At 35.9% G+C, this 22,417-nt stretch overlaps 1 long non-coding RNA gene across 2 annotated transcripts; it reads right to left on the minus strand.

Moving 5' to 3' along the window:
• Window positions 1–7,886: 7,886 nt before the first annotated feature.
• Window positions 7,887–21,995, minus strand: LOC130245806 (uncharacterized). 2 transcript variants are annotated; one of them, XR_008839365.1, is made up of 8 exons: window positions 21,888–21,995; window positions 21,082–21,263; window positions 18,099–18,160; window positions 17,821–17,888; window positions 15,516–15,587; window positions 14,422–14,494; window positions 9,221–9,327; window positions 7,887–8,511 (listed from the first exon to the last, which is right to left on the minus strand). It is a non-coding gene; the product is annotated as an uncharacterized LOC130245806 (long non-coding RNA). The 2 variants fall into 2 exon arrangements; XR_008839366.1 differs by having other exon boundaries at window positions 18,088–18,160.
• Window positions 21,996–22,417: the final 422 nt, after the last annotated feature.

Below are 22,417 nucleotides of genomic sequence, written 5' to 3' on the forward strand. Positions count from 1 at the left end.
AAGGAAGTTTCTGTGAACAAGACCCTAATGCAAAGAAGGTTACTGAGAGTCATCCTGATCTGCTGTCTGATGTAGAAACTCAGTCCTCAGCCAACAACTCCGAACCACAACCACATACATTAAATGATCCATATGAGAACACTATGCCTAACACACAAACAGAACTTCCCACTGATACACAGGGTGTTAAAACTTGTGCAGGAAGAATGGTCAAAAAAGTTAGCCGTTTGATCGAATCCATGGCACAAAGGCCATTTTATGTTCAGAGAGTGGGCTCACTTTTAACAAAGAGGTCAGGATCAGTTCTTTCCTTATTCTAGATAATTGTTGTTTTTTGCCTTACCACAAAACTGAAGTATGTGCGATGTATGAATTTCAGTAAAAATCTTACCAGATTATTGTATGTTGTACAAGGCAGCATATTGTTCTGAGAATGTCTAAGACTTGATCAACCTTGGGCTTTTCTTAACCCGTTAAGTGGGTAACTCGCAATGTTGAACTGCAAATAAGATTTGCTAAAAATCTGGTTCTGATGGATCGATGTGTCATTTCGGTCAGGATATTAGTGAAATTCAGGAGGGGTGAATGTGACGGGTGTTAATAAGAGTATTAATTTAATGTATTTCACTAATAGTCCCTCCTTTTAATTTTTGTGCATTTGTTTTACATCTGTTTGTTTAGAAATATGTTCGAATTTAGTTTTTACTTTATTTGTGTTGTTTAATGAAAGTAGTTTTATATTTGTTTGGCGCGCGATGTCACTTCCGGTTACCGCGCTACGTCACTTCTGGTTGCCGCACTGTATCCTCAGTCCGCATTGAGCGCGCTGAGGAGAGGTGAGCAGTTAATGGTGCTCCTAGGAAAATCGTTCTAAAAGTTGTTGGATGTTTTAAATAAGCTTTTAATATGCGATGGTAGTGTTTGTAAGAGTGTTCTATATTAACTGGGAAGTATTTTTCTTTGTGTGGATGAAGAAATTAATAGTTTGTACTGAGCACAGTTGATTGAGTGTGTGTGTGTGTGTGTATAAGTATGTATGCAAAACACAGTGCTTTCGACTGATCATCTAACTGCAATTTATTTGTTAGGTGGGAAAATTTACAAGCGAAGTCATATCTCCGTATTGTGCTGTTTTCTGATCCATCCAGGTATTTTTGATGCACATTTGTTATTTGTGTTTGCATTTGTTTCTCAATTACATTAATTGCTAATATGACATTAGATAGAGAAAGATTAATTAACATCACAATGTATGGAACTGTTATCATTTGTTATTTTTATTTATTTCCTTTTTGTACACTTCCGTGATGTGTTTACCCAGATTTAATTGGGTATAATGTCACTGTTATGTTTGCTGAGTCCGCATTGAGCGCGCTGAGGAGAGGTGGGAAAATTTACAAGCGAAGTCATATCCCCGTATTGTGCTGTTTTCTGATCCATCCAGTCTGCTCTGGCCTGACTTTCAAGTGTCAATAAACTCACCATCAGCAACAGTACCAGTGGCCTGTTTCTTTATCGTACACAACGCAGAGAGTCAAACACCGGTTACACAAGTCTTAAATAACTCACCTTAAATGTTTTGTTGTTCTTGTTGATACCTGAACAAAAAATACACTACATAGGCCTATAAAATGATACCAAACGAAATTTGTTTAAAAAATGATTTTTCCAACAAAAAAAAAGGGTTTTTAAAAAAGTTTGTCTGACTCCTTTTCTTCCAGCGTACCTTATAACACATCCTTATAGCGATTTAAAAAATAGAACTCAAGCAATCCTAATATTTAAATTACATAAAAAGTAGATTTGACTACCTTTACGAGTACCTTTGAAAGGGAGGGAAGGCTACAATGCGAGTGGAAGAGGATCTCACTTTTCACTTATGTTTGCAAGTCTATATATATTTTATTTTTAGGCATTTAATATAAACATTTTAAGAAGAATTAATGATTTAGGGAGATACATTGTCCCAATAAAATAATATAAAAATAATTTAGCAAGCTGAGGTAGTGTGAAATCCTGAAGACCCTGGATATATAGCCCGCTCCCACCACTGATAGTGATAGTGGCATTCTTTAAAGATCAGTCACCTTTCCCCGCGTCCCCCACCCGCCGCACACTCCAATATCTAATATCCAAATTTGTTCTTTTACTCTTAAAAACAATTAAATAAGCTTTTCACGCGTTATTTCCCAAACATTATATTCTTTCATTTGTTCTCATTTTAAAAATACACTGTATATGTTATGATAAAATGTCAAATAAAATTGAAATGTAGGCTTTTCTGCACACAATTACCCAACATTGCTACAGTATTACCATCACTCAGATTTGGTCCCCCCCACCTCTCAGACCAGAATTGCACCCTTGGTCTAAAGAGCTTAAGTTGAATGCTGCTTCATAAAATAATTTTGCCGCAGGACATATCTCGCAGGTATATTTTTAATAGTTTTCAGTAAATTTTTTTGTTTCAAAACATCAATGTTCTCTTTAAAGTTCTCTTTAAAGTATAACTGTTGTTTTGTTTTTTTACTTAATGGCCCAGTATGTTTTGTATTTTAATTTCAATTTCAGTCACCTTGCATATGCATTTGAAATATAATGCGCGCATAACCGCGGAAAGAAGAAAAAACTGTCAAAGGTTAGAGCTAATTCATCAAAATTAGCTATATTAAAATACAGCATGTAAGTTAATACAGGCAGAGTGTGAACAAACTCAAGGTAAGGCTTAGACATGCGCTTGCCTTTTAATGCATTTAAAAAGATTTGCGGCCTTTTTATAGGCTACAGGCTACTATGGTGTATAATGTTTCTTTTATTATTTTTTATTTTGTATGGTAAAGAACAATGCACTGTATGTTATTAATGTAAACTTAGGTTAAAATTTACCATTGATAAACGTGACCTACCTCAAGCAGATCACTTAAAGTATAATAAAATAATGTTAACGTCAATGTACTTCTTTAAAGTAAAAGTGTTGTTTTGTTTTTTTACTTAATGGATCAGTATGTTTTGTATTTTAATTTTAATTTCAGTCACCTTACATATGCGTGTGAAATATAGGCTAATGCGCGCATAACCGCGAAAAAAAAGAAGAAAAAGCTGTCAAAGGTTTGGCTAGTGTGTTTTTTGTCTAATAAATGATAATGATAATAAATGTTTTTTTTTACTTTAAAACTTTAAAACAGATTGCTACTTTTCTAATGACATATGATTTAATAAATTTGTATTTTAAAAATTTCTCTTGTTTGAATTTTTTTAACTGCACTTTTTAGGAAATATTTTAGTACATCAAAAAGTGTGGTTATAATGACATCTGACTGGCTAATCCAGCAAAAAAAAGTCACTAAAATGTAGTATTTAAATCTCATAGTTAAATAGAAACTGAGGCGTATAACTGCAAAAAGGTCCACTTGAGAAAAAAAGAACCATCCCTTTCACCAGGCTGGCTACGGGCCTCATGTGTGCGCATGAGTCGATATGTTGTTATTGTTGTTTTGTCTGGTAACCTTAGGCTAAAACTTATAATTCATAAACGTGTTAGAAATAAAGCATGAAAAAACACTTTAAAAACTATTTCTTTTGCGTATAATCGGGAAAAAAACAGTCATACAGTTGGTTAAGAGGATATATTTATTCTGAGAAAAAAAGCAAATACAAATACACAAATAACTGAATGTTTTTTTTAAAGTTGTCTCTAATACTGAAGACGTCGGTGGGCGCTAACAGAGGTTCGTGGGGACCGTAGAAATTCGTTCACTCTGTCCTTTATGCGTTTGCTGTCAGCGCTGGTCAGGTTAGGGAATCTCTTAATCACCCTGTCTCTAACGAGGTTCACGGGCAAAGCAACTTTGCCTCTCGAACCATCCCAGTTCGTTGTGGATGCCCACTCCGCGTAGCGCTGGTCTGGCACAACTGCACGAAACAGCAAGCAACCGTACCGATCTGGCCGTCCATGACTCTGAACCATAAGCATGTCAATGTGCTCTTGAGTGGGAGGGGAGAACAGTAAATCGGGATGGCAACTTGAATTTGGAGTCGGGCCAGCAGAGGTGACTTCGGAATGTTCCATATCCTCATTCAGATTAACGGGTGTACGCATGGGGTCTTGTGTCCACTGAGCTTCCGTTGCTGCTGTTTGTGCTTCTTTCAGCTGAAGCACAGTGCTTGCATGAGTACAATGAGGTCAAGCCAAAAAATAAAGACGAGCTTCTTAAAGCCATCGAAACATTCTGGCGGCATCGTTTGACAATAACTGTCTGCAACAGATACATCGACCACCTTCAGAAAGTTTTGCCAGCTGTGGTAGAGCGCAACAGAGGCTCCACTGGAATGTAGCAGATGTGTTAAAACTTGGTATTATTTATTAATGTGTTATTAATGTGTTTTTGTGTTCTTCGTCTTGTATGTCGCAGTGTTATTGTGCGTCAACGTCACGTTTATCTGTCCTTAAGCGCGCATATATTCGAAAATTTCTGCTCGACATCGGTAGAAACAAACTTCACAAGTTAAACTCCGCGGATACTGATGAGCTGCAAGATCTCGGCTTGCTCCGGATGCCTACCCATCCTCCGACCCCCACCTCACCACCTCGCCCACAATGGAGGCGCTTCAAGCGGCACGAGAGGAAGCAGAAGAGGGGTAAGCGCGGGGGTATCCGAACTAGGCTAGCGGCTAACCCCCACAAACCCGCTATCCCCTCCATCATTCTAGCGAACGTACGCTCGCTAGACAACAAACTGGACTACATCCGTCTACTTCGTTCATCACATAGGACTGTAAAGGACTGTTGTGCTTTTGTGTTTACGGAAACTTGGCTCAATGACAACGTTCTGGACAGCGCCATTCAGCTCGACCAGCTAACATGCTATAGAGCAGACAGAGCTATCGTCGCGGGAGGTAAGACCCGCGGTGGCGGGCTCTGTGTTTACATCAATGAGTCATGGTGCCGCGATGCCGTTGTAGTCCGCAAATACTGCTCACCACTGGTGGAGTTCATGATTATCAAGTGCCGTCCGTTTTATCTACCGAGGGAATACACAGCCATTCTGCTTTTCGCTGTTTACGTCCCTCCCAGCTCCAATGCAAACAACAGGAGTGAGGCACTAAATGACCTGTACCTGCACATTAGTGAGCAGCAGACAGCCCACCCCGATGCTTTTCTCATCCTGGCAGGGGACTTTAACCATACAGACCTAAAGAGTGTGTTTCCAAAAATACAACAACACAGACTTTCCAACACGGGGCAATAACACACTGGACTTTGTTTACACCACACAGAGAGGAGCTTACAAAGCCTTCCCCCTCCCCCACCTTGGTGCCTCAGACCACTTAACTGTCATGCTAATGCCTGCTTACAGACCGATCGTTAAAGTCACCAAACCGGTTTGCAAGGAGATACAAGTGTGGCCAGAAGGCTTTTTGAATGTGGAGAAGACGAAAGAGATTGTTGTTGACTTCAGGAAAGAGCACACTCTCCATGCTCCCCTGACCATCAACGGTGCGACTGTGGAGCGTATGAACAGCACCAAGTTCCTGGGTGTACACATCACTGAGGATCTCTCCTGGACTAAAAACTCCACTGCACTGGCCAAAAAAATCACAGCAGCGTCTCTACTTCCTCCGCAAACTCAAAAGAGCAAGAGCACCAGCCCCAATCATGTACACCTTCTACAGAGGCACTATTGAGAGCATCCTGACCAGCTGCATCACTGTGTGGTTTGGAACCTGCAATGCATCCTGCAGGAAAACACTTCAATGCATAGTGAGAACAGTTGAGAAGATCATTGGTGTCTCTCTCCCCTCCCTTCAGGACATTTACAGCACACGTCTTACCCGTAAAGCCCTCTGCATAACAGCAGATGCCACCCACCCAATGCACAGCTTCTTCAGTCTGCTGCCATCAGGGAGGAGACTGCGCAGTCTCCAGGCCAGGACCAACAGACTGAAAGACAGCTTCATCCATCAGGCTGTCAGGAAGCTGAACTCTCTCCCAGCTTTGCTCCTCGCTCCCTCCCCACGCACCTCCTCCCCTCGCACCTCTGGACTCTGACACAAATACATACACACACACTCACACACACACACACACACACACACACACTGGTACGGGTGGTTTATTGGGACCTTTTTCCCAAATAAGTACCATCATGGTATATGGGGACCCACATTTCCTTTTGTCTTACAGATTAGTAAGAAATATGAATCTTCTCCATATTGCATGGGGAATAATTCTGTCTACTCAGAATTTAATTATTGTGAAAGAGTCTGGAAATATTAAGACCTGACATCCTACAACAATGTGGAGACATGGCAAAAGTGGGCGTTTCGGATTTAATCATGCATTATGAGGACAGCCATGAGTGTTACACACACACACTAACAACCCTGGATTATGAGCACAATCAGTGTTTAACTGGACTTCACTCATACACACCAACACACTTTGCTAACACAGGATTGTGAGGACAATTAGTGTTTAACTGGACTTTACTCATACACACCCACACACATTACTAACACAGGACTGTGAGGACAACTGGTGTTTAACTGGACTTTACTCATACACACCCACACACATTACTAACACAGGACTGTGAGGACAACTGGTGTTTAACTGGACTTTACTCATACACACCCACACACATTACTAACACAGGACTGTGAGGACAACTGGTGTTTAACTGGACTTTACTCATACACACCCACACACATTACTAACACAGGACTGTGAGGACAACTGGTGTTTAACTGGACTTCACTCATACACACCAACACACATTACTAACACTGGATTGTGAGGACAACTGGTGTTTAACTGGACTTTACTCATACACACCCACACACATTACTAACGCAGGATTGTGAGGACAATCAGTGTTTAACTGGACTAGCTAATAGACAGACAGACAGAGAGAGATAGGTAGATAGATATATAGATCAGTAACATCAAATCACTGTCTCAAATGCATTTATTCACCAAGGCTTTTTAAAAAAACAACTCAATGACAACATTTTAAGGGTTCTGCCCCTTAAAGGGTTAGTTCAACCAAAAATGAAAATTGATTTACTCAACTTAATGCCATCCTCGGTGTACATGACATTCTTCTTTCAGATGAATACATTAAGAGTTATTTAGAATTTTTCTGGGCACTTTCAAACATTATATTGGTAGTGAATTGTGACCCCTTTTTAAACCTTGAAAAAGCACAAATATCTGTCGTGAAACGAACCCATACGCATCCGGGAGGTTAATGTGTCTTTTGAAGCAGATCAATAGATTTTTGAATCCGTCATTAGCTTTGTTTCCATGCACCTATTTTTATGTGCATTTTGCATATGTGCATAATAAACAGTGGATGGAAATGCCATATTGCGCATAAATTTTGAAAATGCGCATAAAAAACGTATGCGCATAACTGAGTAGGATAAACTTTTTATTCGATAAGAAAAGATGCACATAAACTACGATGGAAACACTTTTACCGCACAAATTCCAGTGTGCGCATTAAAAAAGGTCATGTGATTTTGTTATAAGAGATCATGTGATGATGAAAATGTGCGTGAATGGAGAAACCAGCAGCACACTAAACCATCTGAACTGTTGTTTTGGTCATTCTAAAACACCTTACCTTTTAAGTATTAGTGTTATTATATTAGTAATGACCTCAAGAAATAAGAGCGTCCGTGCTCAGTGTCATTTATTAGATGAAGAAAAGATTGACGCAGCTTCTCTTACCACAGCAAATTCAGTTTTTACTGTTGATATTTGGTGCCAGTTAATCAGGAAGTGACGATTTTGTTTGCTTTGACTCGTTGGATGGAAACGCTGCTTTATTTGCACGTCTTTAACGCGTTAATCCAGTTTTGCGCATTAAGTTCATCCGCATTTTTGGATGGAAACACAGCTAATGTCTGTATGCTTGTTTGCGAAAAGTCAAGTTGGCTGAGTTTGGGACATCTTTAATTTGTTCTTTGATTCGTTTAGGTTCATCTGACTCTGTCGCCAACACGCAAGTAGCAACTGGAGTTCATAATTCATAAAAAATAAATATTTGTTACAAACCTATCGATCCGCTTCAAAAGACATGACATGTATTGGAACGGTTCCAACAAGGCCCACACTTCACATCCATAATAGTATTTAAGTGCTTAGAGAAAATTTTAAATAACTCTTAATGTGTTCGTCTGAACGAAGAATGTCATATACAGCTAGGATTGCATAAGGGTGAATAAACCATGGGCTAATTAAATTTTTTGGATGAACTAACCGTTTAAAAGCAGTTTTTGCTTTTCTTTGTTGAAATGCAGTCCAACATTTCTTTTATTTATCTGCAAACCTCTGTTCCTCACAAAGTCACTTAATTTTTCTTCTTTCTTTAAGAACATGGTCTTCTGCTATCTTGCATTGATCACACTGTGCTTTTGTGGTGAGGTGTCCCTTTAAAATGTTTTATGACTGCATTCACTTCAGTCTGCTCCATGTTTTTATAATAACTGTCCTTGAGTTGGTGTCTGCAACAAATAAACACAAATTTACAGAAATACATATTTTTACTGACATTGTAAAAAAACTATAAAGACTTATTTTACAGTCAGAGTGCAGGCTTTCTGTATCCTACTCGATAAGAGCACAGTTCCCTAGTGCTGCCTAACTGGTGTATTTCTTCAGCTAAATACAGGTGCTGGTCATATAATTAGAATATCTTCAAAAGTTGATTTATTTCATTAATTCCATTCAAGCAGTGGAACTTGTATAATGTATACATTCATTCCACACAGACTGATATATTTCAAGTTTTTATTTCTTATATGTTTTATCTAATCTATAGTGTTTTCTGTGCTGTGAAATATTTTATTTTACATAGCACAATATACAACTATACTAAACGTGTTGTTTTTTGCCTTGCATAACAAAATGAATGCATGTTATAATACTGAATTTAATTTATCTTGAAATTAAATTATGTTCTCTAATCCTAGTACTGTTAGGATCAATTTTACATTAATTTATTCGTTAAAATAATCTTTTATTTACTTAAAACAACAAATGTGAAAAAATGGATATGGCTTTCAAATAGTGAATTGATGGAAGAAAAAAAAAACACTATTAAAAAAATACCTAGAAATTATAGGAGAAATCCATATTGTACTTTAGAACACAGACTAAAAAAATGATGACACATACATTTATACGCTGATTATTTGTGACATAGATACTTACATTTGCAAGTTGAAGTCGGCCACTTTCTACTTGACATGGGACCATTACCATCAATCATCGCACAAATCCAAACTGGAAAAAACAGCACTGTGTACTTCATGGTGACACTGTACAGAGGGAGAGTTTTTATTAAAATCCAATTCACATGCTAGACATACCACAACTTTTATATGAAAGCATCAATTTGTAAAAAGTCACTGCAGTTATTATTGAATTGAAAGCATGTCCAGGCTAAAAAGTGCACACATCAGATAAACCTTATTGATGCTAAAATGTCAAATTAATACTAAAACACTTTGTACATGAATGACAAAAATCTTAGTGCCAGATGCAGGGGCGTCGCTAGACCCAATTCACTGGGGCATGTGCCCCAGTAAAAATCTCCAGTGCCCCAGTAAATGCATTGAGATATGATTTACTTCAAATGCAAGTGTATTTATTAAGAGTGGTAATTCCGAAATAAAGACGTTATTCTCTAAGTGCAACCGAACCAACGGTGAAAGCAATGTGTTTAATCAAAAAGCAAACTGACGCATCTCTGCATGTGCGCAGAGAACAGGCGCGCCTCTTGCACGCGCTGCTCTGAGAGTCCCGGTAATTAACATGCGCGCCAAAAAAGACGGCTACCTGCTTGTTACGCTCCGCTCATTCGTTGTAAAACCAGCTTAACAGCTTTTTTTGTTTTGCAAGTGGACAAAACTAAAGTTTAAACAATATGATGGTGATCTTACTAAGCATGCCTCCTCATAGATTTTTTTGTATGAAGCAAAAAAGAGGGATGACGAGTCAGGGAGGTAAAGACTTAATAAACATAATTATCTGCCATGTGTCAAGTCTACAACAGATAATCCTATAACATCTTTTTTTTTTTTTTTTTTTTTGTATTTTATTGAATTGTCAATTTCATTAAAATGAAATTAATATTTATGCAAAAGTAATTTCTTAAATGATCTTAGCATCACTCCAGTTGTCTTAACATTGTTTTCCAGTTACATTTAAGATTATTTAGAAGAATAATAATATGTAAATAAGAATAATAATATGTATATAAAAAATAATGTATAATAATAAGAATACTTTTATTTATAATTTATAATTATTTTAAAGATTATGACTTGAGAATATAATTTTACCTCAGCGCTGCACTTTTCTCCTTCTCCCTCACGCTGAGTTCAGGTGACGGAGTGTTGTGAAGTAGTTAAACTCTCCTCAGTTTAATTTACAGTGTCAAACTGGCACAAGAATATCAGTATATTAATATAGGCTTTGCTAAAAGGCTGGTCAAATGTCTTTTTTTACAGAAGCTAACAGACGCGCATGCTGCGACCACGGTGATGAGTCAACAATCGCATATATTTTGACTTATTTAAAGTAGGCTTTAGGCTATAGCATAATGATTTTGTGTAAGGACATTCATAAAAATATGTAGCTAATATATCACAGGGGTTTGTGCAGCAGCAATTACGGGAGCATTAATTAAATCCTTTTTCCCGTGGAGTGAAACAAACACTGCATAGTTGTGTAGCGGATGGAGACACACAAAAATATATATTAATTATATATATTTTCGTCGGAAGAAAAATATTCTTTGAACGAATTTTGTTTTGTATAATTTATATCTTAGTTTTGTCGGTCAGTTATTTACAAAATAAACAAGAATAACTAATAAATTTTGAGGTGAAGCGATGTGCCTCAGGGTCCGCTATATGCCGCGGCCAAAACACAAACTGGTCTGTTAAAAACAATCGTAATATAAATAAAATAAAAGTGAAATATTCAGTTTCGAATATTGAATCTTTGTTAACTGTGTGATCAAAATTAAAAGAGCAGCCTATATTATCACTCTTTATGACAAACATCGGTCAGTTTCGCTTTAGTTTAATCAAAGCGTTTGAACTTTCTGATATTTTAGTCAAAGTGGTCTGCATAACCAATGATTAAACTTCTCCACCTGCGACCCACCCATAATTAAACATCATATAGGCGAGCTGGCTTTTTGATTACCTGAACCGTGTATTAACGGCTGCACCAGCATAACCGAGATCTGCGTATTAATAGCAGCAGCAGCAGATATAAGAGAGTTTGTTTAATAACAGCGTTTTATGCTTCTTAAATATCCAATATTAAGAGAGTGACTCCATAAGATACATAACCTGCACACATTTGATTATTACTTATGTGTAAAGTCATGGACGCATCTCACAGCGCAAAGCATAACTTATCGTTTAAATATCCATGCTTAATATGTCATTGATGAGGTCTATCTATTGAAAGGGTTACAATATAGCAGGGACGTTAAGGTTGTAGGTAACCCTTTCAGTAGATAGGCCCTGAGGCACATCGCTTCACCTCAAAGTTTATTAGTTATTATTGTTTATTTTGTAGATTACTGACTGACAAAAACTAAGATACAAATTGTACAAAACGAAATGCGTTAATTGTAAAACAATATATGAATTGTATATTTTTGTGCGTCTCCATCCGCTACACAACTGTGCAGTGTTTGTTTCGCTCCACGGGAAAAAAGGATAATGCTCCACTGTAATTGCTGCTACATAAACCCCTGTGATATATTGGCTACATTTTTTATAAACTTCTATACACAAAATTATTATATGCTATAGCCTATAGTCTACTTTAAATAAGTCAAAATATATGCGATTGTTGACTGTGGTCGCAGCATGCGCGTCTGTTAGCTTCTGTAAAAAAAGACATTTGACCAGCCTTTTAGCAAAGCCTATATATATATATATAATATATATATATATTTATATATATATATATATATATATATATATATATATATATATATATATATATATATATATATATATATTTTTTTTTTTTTTTTTTTTTTTTTTTTTTTTTTTCTTTTTCTTTTTTTTTTTGAGGGGAGAGGAGGGGGGGATGGGGGAAGGGGGCACATGCCCCAGTAGAGCTTTATGTCTAGCAACGCCCCTGGCCAGATGTAAAATGAGCCAACACATAACCAACCAAACTCTATTCATCAACTGTGTAAAATATGGGGGTCCTCACAAGGCCAAATTGTCCTTACAATTCATGTCCATGTCACGCCCATCCCCCAATACACAATAAAGTAAACACATAACAGACCAAACTGTACTTATCAAATGTGTTAAACTATAGGGGTCCTCAAAAGGCCAAACTGTACTTACAATCCATGACCATGTCATGCCCATCCCCCAATACACTAGTTATTATTATAAATTAATAGAGAGTAGGGATGCTAACAGTTACTCAATGATCGATTTATTATCAGTAATCAGTTTAATCAACAGACCTTATCGATGACAGATTAAGCATGGACATTAAAGGATAAGTTATGATTTGTGCTGCGAGACAAGCGTCCACGACTTTACACATTAAATAATCAAGTGTGTGCAGTTTATGTTATGTGGGGGATGCATAAAACCCTGTTTTAAGTGGATCTCGGTTATATCTGCGTGTGCTGCCGTTAATTTGCAGGTCAGGAAATCAAAAAGTAGGCTATATGATGTTTAATTATGAGTAGGTCACGGGTGGATAAGATAAATTATTGGTTATGCAAACTTTAACTAGTTTCTCTAAAATATTAGGGTGTTTTAAGCAATTTCATCTGACAGAATTGTAATTCTCACAATGAGTTTCTGAGTTCTCTCATCCTTCAGACCGAGTTTGTTCTTCCTAGGTAATCTGTGAACACGTTCAGTGCTCTGAATAGCTTGTAAAGCCTGTCCTGCTCTTTCAAATTACTTAATTAAATGTTAAATTATTATAGTTAAATTATTGAAACTGGCCAGCGCAATGGATGATTTTGTCATTAAAAGTGAAAGCTGTTAAATATAGGCTTCCCTGAAACTGTGAATGTTTCACTTTAAATTTTTTTATATTTTATTTATTTAACAAAAAGTTTGTGTTTTGGGTCTGAATAGCAGTACTTCTTTTGAAACACTTCACCACAAATGTTATTCATTCTTTATTTTGTAGATAATTGACCACCAAAAAATACATTATTTTCCAAAAAATATATATATGAAGTGTACATTTATGTTCGTGCCTGTTGCACAACTGTGCAGTGGATGATTTGTTTCACTCTCTGAAAAATAAGGATTTAATCAATGCTCCGCTGTAATTGGTTTATCCCAAACCGCTGTCTTATATTTGCTACAAACTTTAAAACTAACACAGCTTAAAAGAAGTCATTCTTTTACAAATTATGTCTTAAGCATCTGAATTTTTATCTATGCTGATGTGTTTTTATTTTCTCCATCTTACTCGTGGCGAGTTCAGGTAAAAGTAAGATTTAAATAAATAAAGATTTAATTAAATAAAGGCCACAATTTTATTCGCCTGCATCGAACTGGCAGGAAAATCTACATTTAAAATACATGAAATACAAAGGCTGGTTATTTTACCGGTGATGAAGGATAATAGTAGTATTACAGAGGAAATATCTTAATATTATAAAGGAAACCTAAGTTTGACATCAACAGATCCTATCAATGTCGTATCGAATGCCCTTAAATAAATGTAGCCTATCTGACATCAAGCACCAAGTGTTTATTGAGATTGTGTCACCTATCATATATAGTCTGTTCTTTACAGAAGCTTTAAGGCACCTTTTTTTAGCCTAGCCTACTACTGTATATAAATTTAGATTTTTTTTTTACATATAATGTTCCATTACTTCATTTCTTTTTTTTTTATATTTATAGTTTATATACTGTATAAAATGAGCACTTAGCTTATTTCGCAGTGATCATTATGCAAAGAGCATATTGCATATTGGTTTTATTCTTCATTAACACATTCATTAATTATGTATTTTATAAATGGACTGTTTATACAGACTAAGCTATTACTGTAAGTCTCCAAATGGAAAAGGCTAGGGTGATTTGTTTAATATTTCAAAACATTCAAAACTTTATCTATTATGTTTATGAAGTGGTGATTAATGATTAATTAATAATTTAAATGATCATGGATCACAGGATTTTGTGGAAATTGACATCCCTAACAGAAAGAGGTCTATTTTACTCAAAGAGAGTTATTTTTGAGATAACAGCCTAAAATAGCACTTAACCCTTCTACATCGAACATTGTCATTGTCAAAGAGGAAATTATTTTGTTTGCAATAAGATATATTTGCAGTTTTGGATAGAAACTCTGCTCATATCAAGAAGTAAATTAAATTCACTTACTTTCTCCTTATCTGATGTGGAAGTGTTTCGAACCACATTCAATCATTGCCATTGATGACTCTTCACATAATTCCTGTAAATGTGAAAAGGAAAAAAAAAAATAAAAATCAGGAAAAAAAAGATTGGGTCAAAAAGCCAAGTAAGTACTACACTCAACTAATGAACTAATAATACCTGGCCAATTTCAGGTGTTAGGGAAAAGCAAATGAATGAAAAATTCTTGGACAACATCTACAATTTCATTTCATTTGTTATCTGAGTTTTTGTACAAGAAAGCAATTGGCAAGTATAAATTGAGCCTAAAAAGCCAACACATAACTGACCAAACTCTATTCATCAAATGGGTTAAAATATGGGGGTTCTTACAAGGCCAGACTGTACTTACATTTCATGTCCACGTCATGCCCATCCCCCAATACACTAGTTATTATTATTAATTAATATAGAGGTGTATATTTTACTCAAAGAGAGTCATCACAACAACATTTTTGAGAAAACAGCCCAGGTAAAACAGCCTAATATGATAAATCAACCCTCCTTCTACAACTACAAATCAGAAACAGTTGAGACAGTATGGAAATTGCTAATAAAAAATTGCATAATGTTGCCATTCTTTTTTACAACACTTAAAAATATGTTTAGGGACTAGAGACAGCAAGTGATGAAGTGTTTCATGTGTAATTTTGCACCATTCTTCCTGCAAACAAATCAAAGTGGGCAACAGTATGGTGCACCACACATTCTGTATTGGAGACAGGTCGGGACTGCAGACAGGCCAGTCCAGTACCCGTGTCCTCTTTCACCTGTTGACATCACCCGTTTCACATCACATCATTATTTAACCATTTTACCTGATGACAGCCCTAAACTCCTGTCAACTTTTTTCAAATATGTTGCAAGAACCAAAATTGGAATACAAGTTTATTAACACATTAAATAATGTCTGTTGGATTATCTGCAATGCAATACAAATCAAAGTAAATTTAGTAATCAGTACTTTCTTTTTTTTATTAGCATTTTCCATACTGTGCCAAACTTTTCTGATTTGAGGTTCTAACATGGTTTGCATCAAGAAGGAAATTAAATTCACTTACTGTCTCTTTCCCTGACATGGACGTTTTCGCACTGCATTCAATCTCAGTCACCAATGATTCTTCATGCAATTCCTGTAAAAGTGAGAAAGAGAAACAAGATTGAGGCAAGAAGATTTGCAAAGTGACGATTTTATTATCTTTGACTCATTTGAGTGAAACATTGTTTGATTATTTGATATTCAAATTGATTATTTGAAACATTTTAATGCATCGTTTTAAATTTCCACATAAGTTACATTTGCCTATTGGCTTTTTGTCAAGGGAACCAGTGTGATGCCGACTGCTGGTTTGCCTACAAAGTGACATTATAGTCCCATCACTCTATTTAACAAATGTGTTCAAATATGGGGGTGAGAAAGGAAACTAGAGATGTTCATATTAATCGTTTAACCGTTAACTGAAAGGATGCATTTTTAATCAATTTATGGTATCAGTTAAACAATTAAAATGTATTATTATTTTATTTTGCAACACATAGGGCTATTTGTTAACTCAGGGATATTATAATATGTGCAACCACAAGTGCCTACAGATGTATTTTGATAAAAGAAGCATAATGAAAAGAGTGAAAAGACTTGTCACAGTTTGACACAGACAAGTTGATGCCAAACCAACGCTATTGGTTGTTGCCTCTGTCCTGGATCTGCATTATAAACCCCTTCGTGTATTTGCACAAGTGGAGAAAGAAGCCCCTAATGCAAAACTTTCTGAAATGTGCTCTGCTCTGAAAACAAGTCGAAGCATTGTGGTTTTCACTTGCGCTGAGTGCGCTCCACACGGCACCATCATATCAACAAATAACTAAACTTTTTTTTTCATTTGGAGAATTACAGTTATTAATAGTCTTTATAAAAGATCCATTTCTAAAATAGCCTGCATAGCCTAATCTACAAATCAAACAAATGCTGATTGACTTAAATGATTTATGCTTATGATAACTCCACACCAAACTGAGACTTTCATTTTATAGCTTTATAAACTATTAAAATGTAATGCAATCCTTGGCTACATGTTAAAAAAACTAAATTATTATTTGCTATAGTAGCCTAGCCCATACTTTAAATATAAGTCAAGATGTGCCTTATTGTCTCTCATCACCACGGCCACAGCGCACATCTGTTTAAAGCTTCTGTAAAGAACAGAGCTTCATTTGACATATGAAACAATCTTAATAAAAAAAAAAAACTTAATTCTTTGCCATCAACTAGACTACGGGCTACACTGTTTAAGGGCATTCTATACGTTATGACAATGATAGAATCTGTTGTTGTAAAGTTTAGGCTATATTTCCTTCTTAATAAATTTCCTTTGAAATCTCTAATAACATTATTATACCTCATTGCTGGTAACCAGCCTTTCAGCAAAGGCTATATTGATATACTGATATTTCTGTGCTACTGAGGACAGTGCAACTAAAAATCACACAAGCACTGGAGGTAAAATCAGATGCTCAAGACATAATCTTTAAAATAAAGACTTCTATTAAAAATGTTGACAGACATTGCGATATAAGAATTAGAGAGGAGCATTAATTAAATGCCTATCTTCTGTAGAGCAAACGATTTGAGGTAGCCTGCTATTTTTAATTGAATGACACAAAAACCAAAAAGAAACATGATTGGAAATAAACAGCATGCTGGTTCTTAAAAAGGATTCAGTCAGTGTTTTCGTTTTGTAATCTCAATTTGTAATTTAACTGAAAAGAAAATATTTAGGGCAGGCCTTTTTATTTAGTTTATTATTTTTTTCTATGCTGTTGGAAACACTGTGTGTGAAGACTTTATAATGTTCTATGCATATTTTACTAAAGGGTTGCACTTTAAAATACTGAGATGTGTGAAACCATTAGGGTATATTTAGATTGAGCATAAGGTACTGTTGCACTTTAAAAAAAAATGTAAAAGGTGAAGTGCCTTTTTATTTTTAAAAAAGTTTCTGAATTTTAAGATACAAAGATGTTATTTTTCTATAGTATTTATATTCACTTTTTATATCTTTTTTGCACAGTTTTTATACAGTTATTTTGTAAAACTTTACTCTAGTTTGCTGTATGCATTTGTAATATTTTATTAATGGATAAGTCTGAAGCACACCATAAATTTAATCTGTCAATTTAAACAAGGCTAAAATTATACACAACAGTTTCTACAGATACCCACTCAGGTATCGGTTTAGTACTTGCATTTGGTTGATTCCCTGAGCTCAGGTATGAGAATCAGTATCGGGAAGGGAAAAAGGGTATTGGAACATCCCTACCTCTTATTCTAACATGGTCAGCGTCAAGAAGGAAATTAAATTCACTTACTGTCTCTTTCCCTGATAAGGTTTCGCACTGCATTCGATCTCAGTCACCAATGACTATTCATGCAATTCCTGAAAAAGGGAAAAAGAGAAACCCAAGATTGAGGCAAAAAGTTTTGCAAAGTGACTATTTTATTGTCTTTAACAAGTTTGACGCAAATTATTATTATTCACAAATTTTAGCATATATTTCATTTTTCCACATAAGTTACATTTGCAGCTTCAGACGGAAACCTGGCTTTTATCAAAAAGAAAAATTTAATTCACTTACTTTCTCCTTACCTGATGTGAAAGTGTTACGAACCACATTCGATCATTGCCATTGATGACTCTTCACATAATTCCTGTAAACATAAAAAGGAAAGGCACAAGATTGGGTCGGAAAGGCAGTGAATGCAGATATAAAATGAGCCTACAAAGCCAATACATAACCAAACCAACCCCTATAGAGTGGTGGAACTATGATGTCTCTGTAGACAAAAACCCAGAAGCGAGTTTGTGTTTTAGCACTTCTGCTTCCAACTTTCTAAAGTAAATGTTTTTTTTTTTATGTCTTTGGAATGGCATATTAGTAAAATCCCTAAAATAAGGTGTGTTTAATGCAAGCTTAAAAAAATGATCTTCTTCATTTGTACACCCCTTTGCGCTCACTGAGATCATCTTCTGCTGAACTGTTATCTGTGCCAAATTTTAAGATGAAGTCATTTGGTGGCAGGGCTTTTAGCTGTACAGCACCAAAGTTATGGAACTCCCTGCCTTTGTACATTCGCCAGGTAGACTCTATTTAGATAAAAACGTTTTTTGTTTAGGATAGCTTTTAATGATTTGCTGGTTTAATTTTATGCTGATTGTCATTTTTACTGCTTGTATTTTTATGATGTGCTTGTGATCTGCTGTAAGGTGTCCTTGAGTGCTTTTTATTATTATTATTAAGATACATTCATGTTTTATTCTAAGATATAAAACACACCAGTTACAGCACATTTGTGATTTTTCTTTTAAGCTGTTAGGTGTCTTTATAAAGCTGGTTGCTAAAAAGTTGTTAAACGAGACTACAGGTGCTGTCGGACATGAAATATCTCACAGTGAACAGGTTGATGGTGATGAGGTGACGATCATGGTATAGTCCGTTTATAGCCTAGTGTCAGACTAGTGGTGCTTGTATTCAGGCTTTAAAATTCAGGAAAGTTATATTATGATGAAGAGCATTTTATATTAAAGATGATCTCAATGGACAAAAGGTGCAAGTTTAATGAACTATGGTAGAGCACAGAGCTTAGTTTTTGCAATAATCCTATTGGCTACACAAGTGACATTATAAATGAGTGATTATTATAAATGATTCACCATTCATGTGGACCAATTTCTTCTTCCTTCAAATCACAACCTGTAGATGTGATTAAAATCGTTGCCTCATTTTGTGTAGATTACAAAATATGTATTTAATTGTGTGTTGTAACTTGTAATCACCCGGCACGGCTTGTAATCACGTATCTATTATAGATCAGTGCTTGTACTGTATCTCTCAGGTTAAATCTGTATGGGGTATTCAAATATTGTGTCCAAAACCACGTTGAAAACTCAAAGTGGGCTTCTTCCTTTACCAATTTAAATTAGTTTCTGAACTCTGTCATTGCTATGACCACAATCAGCTGTTCATACACACATGCTGCAGTCAATTTTCAGAATAGTTCAACTTTTGCCACTGTGTGGATTAATTCTGAAATTTAAAAACATGCACAAACAATGAATTTATTTCTTTAGAGTAATTTGAAACATCAAAAAGTAAACTAATAAATGAAATCCACAATACAACAAACTAGGGCTGGGCGGTATATTGAGTTCTGGGGATATATCGATATGATTCCCCAACTCGATGCGGGATTATCCAACATCGTTTATATCGATATGGTTTGAGGCCACACATGCGCATTCTGCGCGAAACAGACCACTTCAAGGCAGCACACGAGCTCCACTTGCACAAATGAGCGCATGCGCAAAGGAATAATTCACTCCATGAGTCATACAATAGATTTGTTCAAAATGAACAAAACATTCAAGAATGACCCATCACTGACACAACATGGAGGAACATGCAGTGTCGGTGTTGTATCGAAATCTGACTCACCTCGCGTACACGCACGTCACACAGCGCCTGCAGCTGTCACAGCGGTTTATCAGAAACCTTTTATTGATCATTCCTTTCGCAATTGACAGCAAGAATGAACATAGAAGCCTTGTCAAATTGACTGATGTGTTCAAATAAATTAAAAACGTCAAAATGGGAGGAATTTATACCACATTTCGAAAATAAAACCAGCTCATATTCACTGATTATAAGTTCAGTATTTATTGCACGACGCTCTCTTCTTTACATTTACATAATAATACATTTAGCTCTGCGTTCTGCTCAATTATAATGACTGTTTACATTTATATGCTTAACCAGCATTTCATCACAGTACTCTGAAACTGTTTCATTACTTCTCGTATCTATAGTCTATTTGCTCTAGTCTCCTTATTTAATATTTAGTAAAACAAGTTTAGTCAAAACAAAAGAAAAAGTGTAGGACTTTTTAACTTGGAGTGGAAGACTTCTCTGTAGATATCTTCGATATGTGCACTGTTTAATAATTGTGCACAATACATACATGTAAATGTGTAACTAATAAAACATATACAGCTGATTTAATTGTTGTTTGTAAAATCACACAACTGTGGTATACAGGATTACTTATAACAACACTGTAATTGTGTCAAAATAGTGTGTGTTTCATATTTAGATTTATTGTGGTTTTTTTTCTATCCTACAATATTTTTTTGTTGTGTTACTATTTAAGTGTGTGTATGGTTCTGTTTATTTTGTTATTTGCACAACAGCACAGTAGTGCTGAGTATAGTGTTAAGCAGGAAAAAACCCTGTACTGTATTTATTTATCAAAGATTTTTTTTTTTACTTGAAATGTTGTGCAACAGTTTTAAGCAGGAAAAAAAAGAAAAAAAAAATTTGTGCAGCTGTTATTTTTTGTGCAGCTGTTTTTTTTTTGTAAACAGAGAGGGAAACCCATGTGCTTGAATTATATGTAGCTCAAAAACTGTTTGATAAAAGTTTTAATAAAGGCTTTAACTCTCAAGTAACCATTTATGGGAAAATACCAGATATATATCATATACTGTCGTTCCTCCTAAAAATACCGGGATATGATTTTTTGCCCATATCGCCCAGTCCTACAACAAACGTGTCTTAAAGAGACCACACACTTACCCTTGAATGCCATGGCCAAGAAGAATCACCATAGAAGTGGGTAATTTCTTCATCTGGAAAGTTATCCCTGTAGTAAACGGACACAGGTGTGGGCTTCTTTAAGAACTACTGCCTTCATTTAGGATTTCTGTGATCATCATTCAGGCATCCCAGTTATCCATCCTTTTTTTGAAGCATCGATACTGTGGGAAAAATATTGCATAATTAAAACATCCCTGACTGAAACACAAAGTAATAACCTAATATTGAATAGTTTGTGATGTTAAGCTAACCTTGCTTTTTAATCTTTTGTCAAATATATGACACAGTTTACTACTCTTCCTTAAAGTGTTTCTATTGACATCCTGACCACCTTGTTATTGTTTATTATACCATAAAAATTTGTATGTTGTTAATACTACTACTACTACTACTACTACTTATTATTAATACTACTACTAATAATAAATAGTCTACAGTGGACAAGCTCAAGTTTAGACCTCGTTTACACCTGTATTTAGCATCATCCATGTCTGTTTAAAATGAAGCCAAAAATGTCCAACTTACCGGTAATGTGTTTCATTAAATATGAACTCAAAGACTGTAGTGGACTGAGTTGTCAGACTGTAAAGTTAGTACAATCACTAAGAAATGAATATACGTGTCATATAACTGTAATATAAACAAACTGGGTCACGGACACCATTTAATCTGCTAATGATGTCGCACCTTAAGTGATATGACCCTGACTAACTCGTCATGCACACAATGTTTAAAGTTAACTTAACACACGGCACAAAAGTATACAGTAAATAAGCAGTTCATACCTTAAAGATGCACAAATGGTTCTCTTTTGTAGCTGCTGATAGTTCACTCCGTTGGAATTAAAGGTCTACCTCGCGTGTCTTCGGCAGCCAATTGGAAACATGAAGCGGGCTGCGTTTGATGGACATGAAATCCAGCCAATCGCAGACGAGGATTCCGCTGATCGACCAATGAAACGCGATCAAATTCAGCCAATCGCTGACCAGGAGGCCCTCTCGCTAGACCAATGAAACGCGACTGTGACGAGCAGAAATGTGTATGAAAGAGCAGTAGCAGCGAAGGGACGATAGTGGGAGATTATACACAATGAGCATACACAGATATACACAGAAAAACGGGCTCACCGTAACTATTAGGACATAACGAGAAAAGGCGGGAGGTGGTATGTCACGTCATTTTGAACACTTCTACACTGCTTGACTTATCGGGACATTAGCACTGTCCCAATAGTTACGGTGTGTCCTCATATTGTCGGTATGTATTCAGGTGTTTTGTCCCAACAGTCCGGTCGCACCAACACACACACACACAC

Source organism: Danio aesculapii, chromosome 18 (genome assembly GCF_903798145.1).
Source record: "Danio aesculapii chromosome 18, fDanAes4.1, whole genome shotgun sequence".
Classification (NCBI taxonomy): Eukaryota; Metazoa; Chordata; class Actinopteri; order Cypriniformes; family Danionidae; genus Danio; species Danio aesculapii.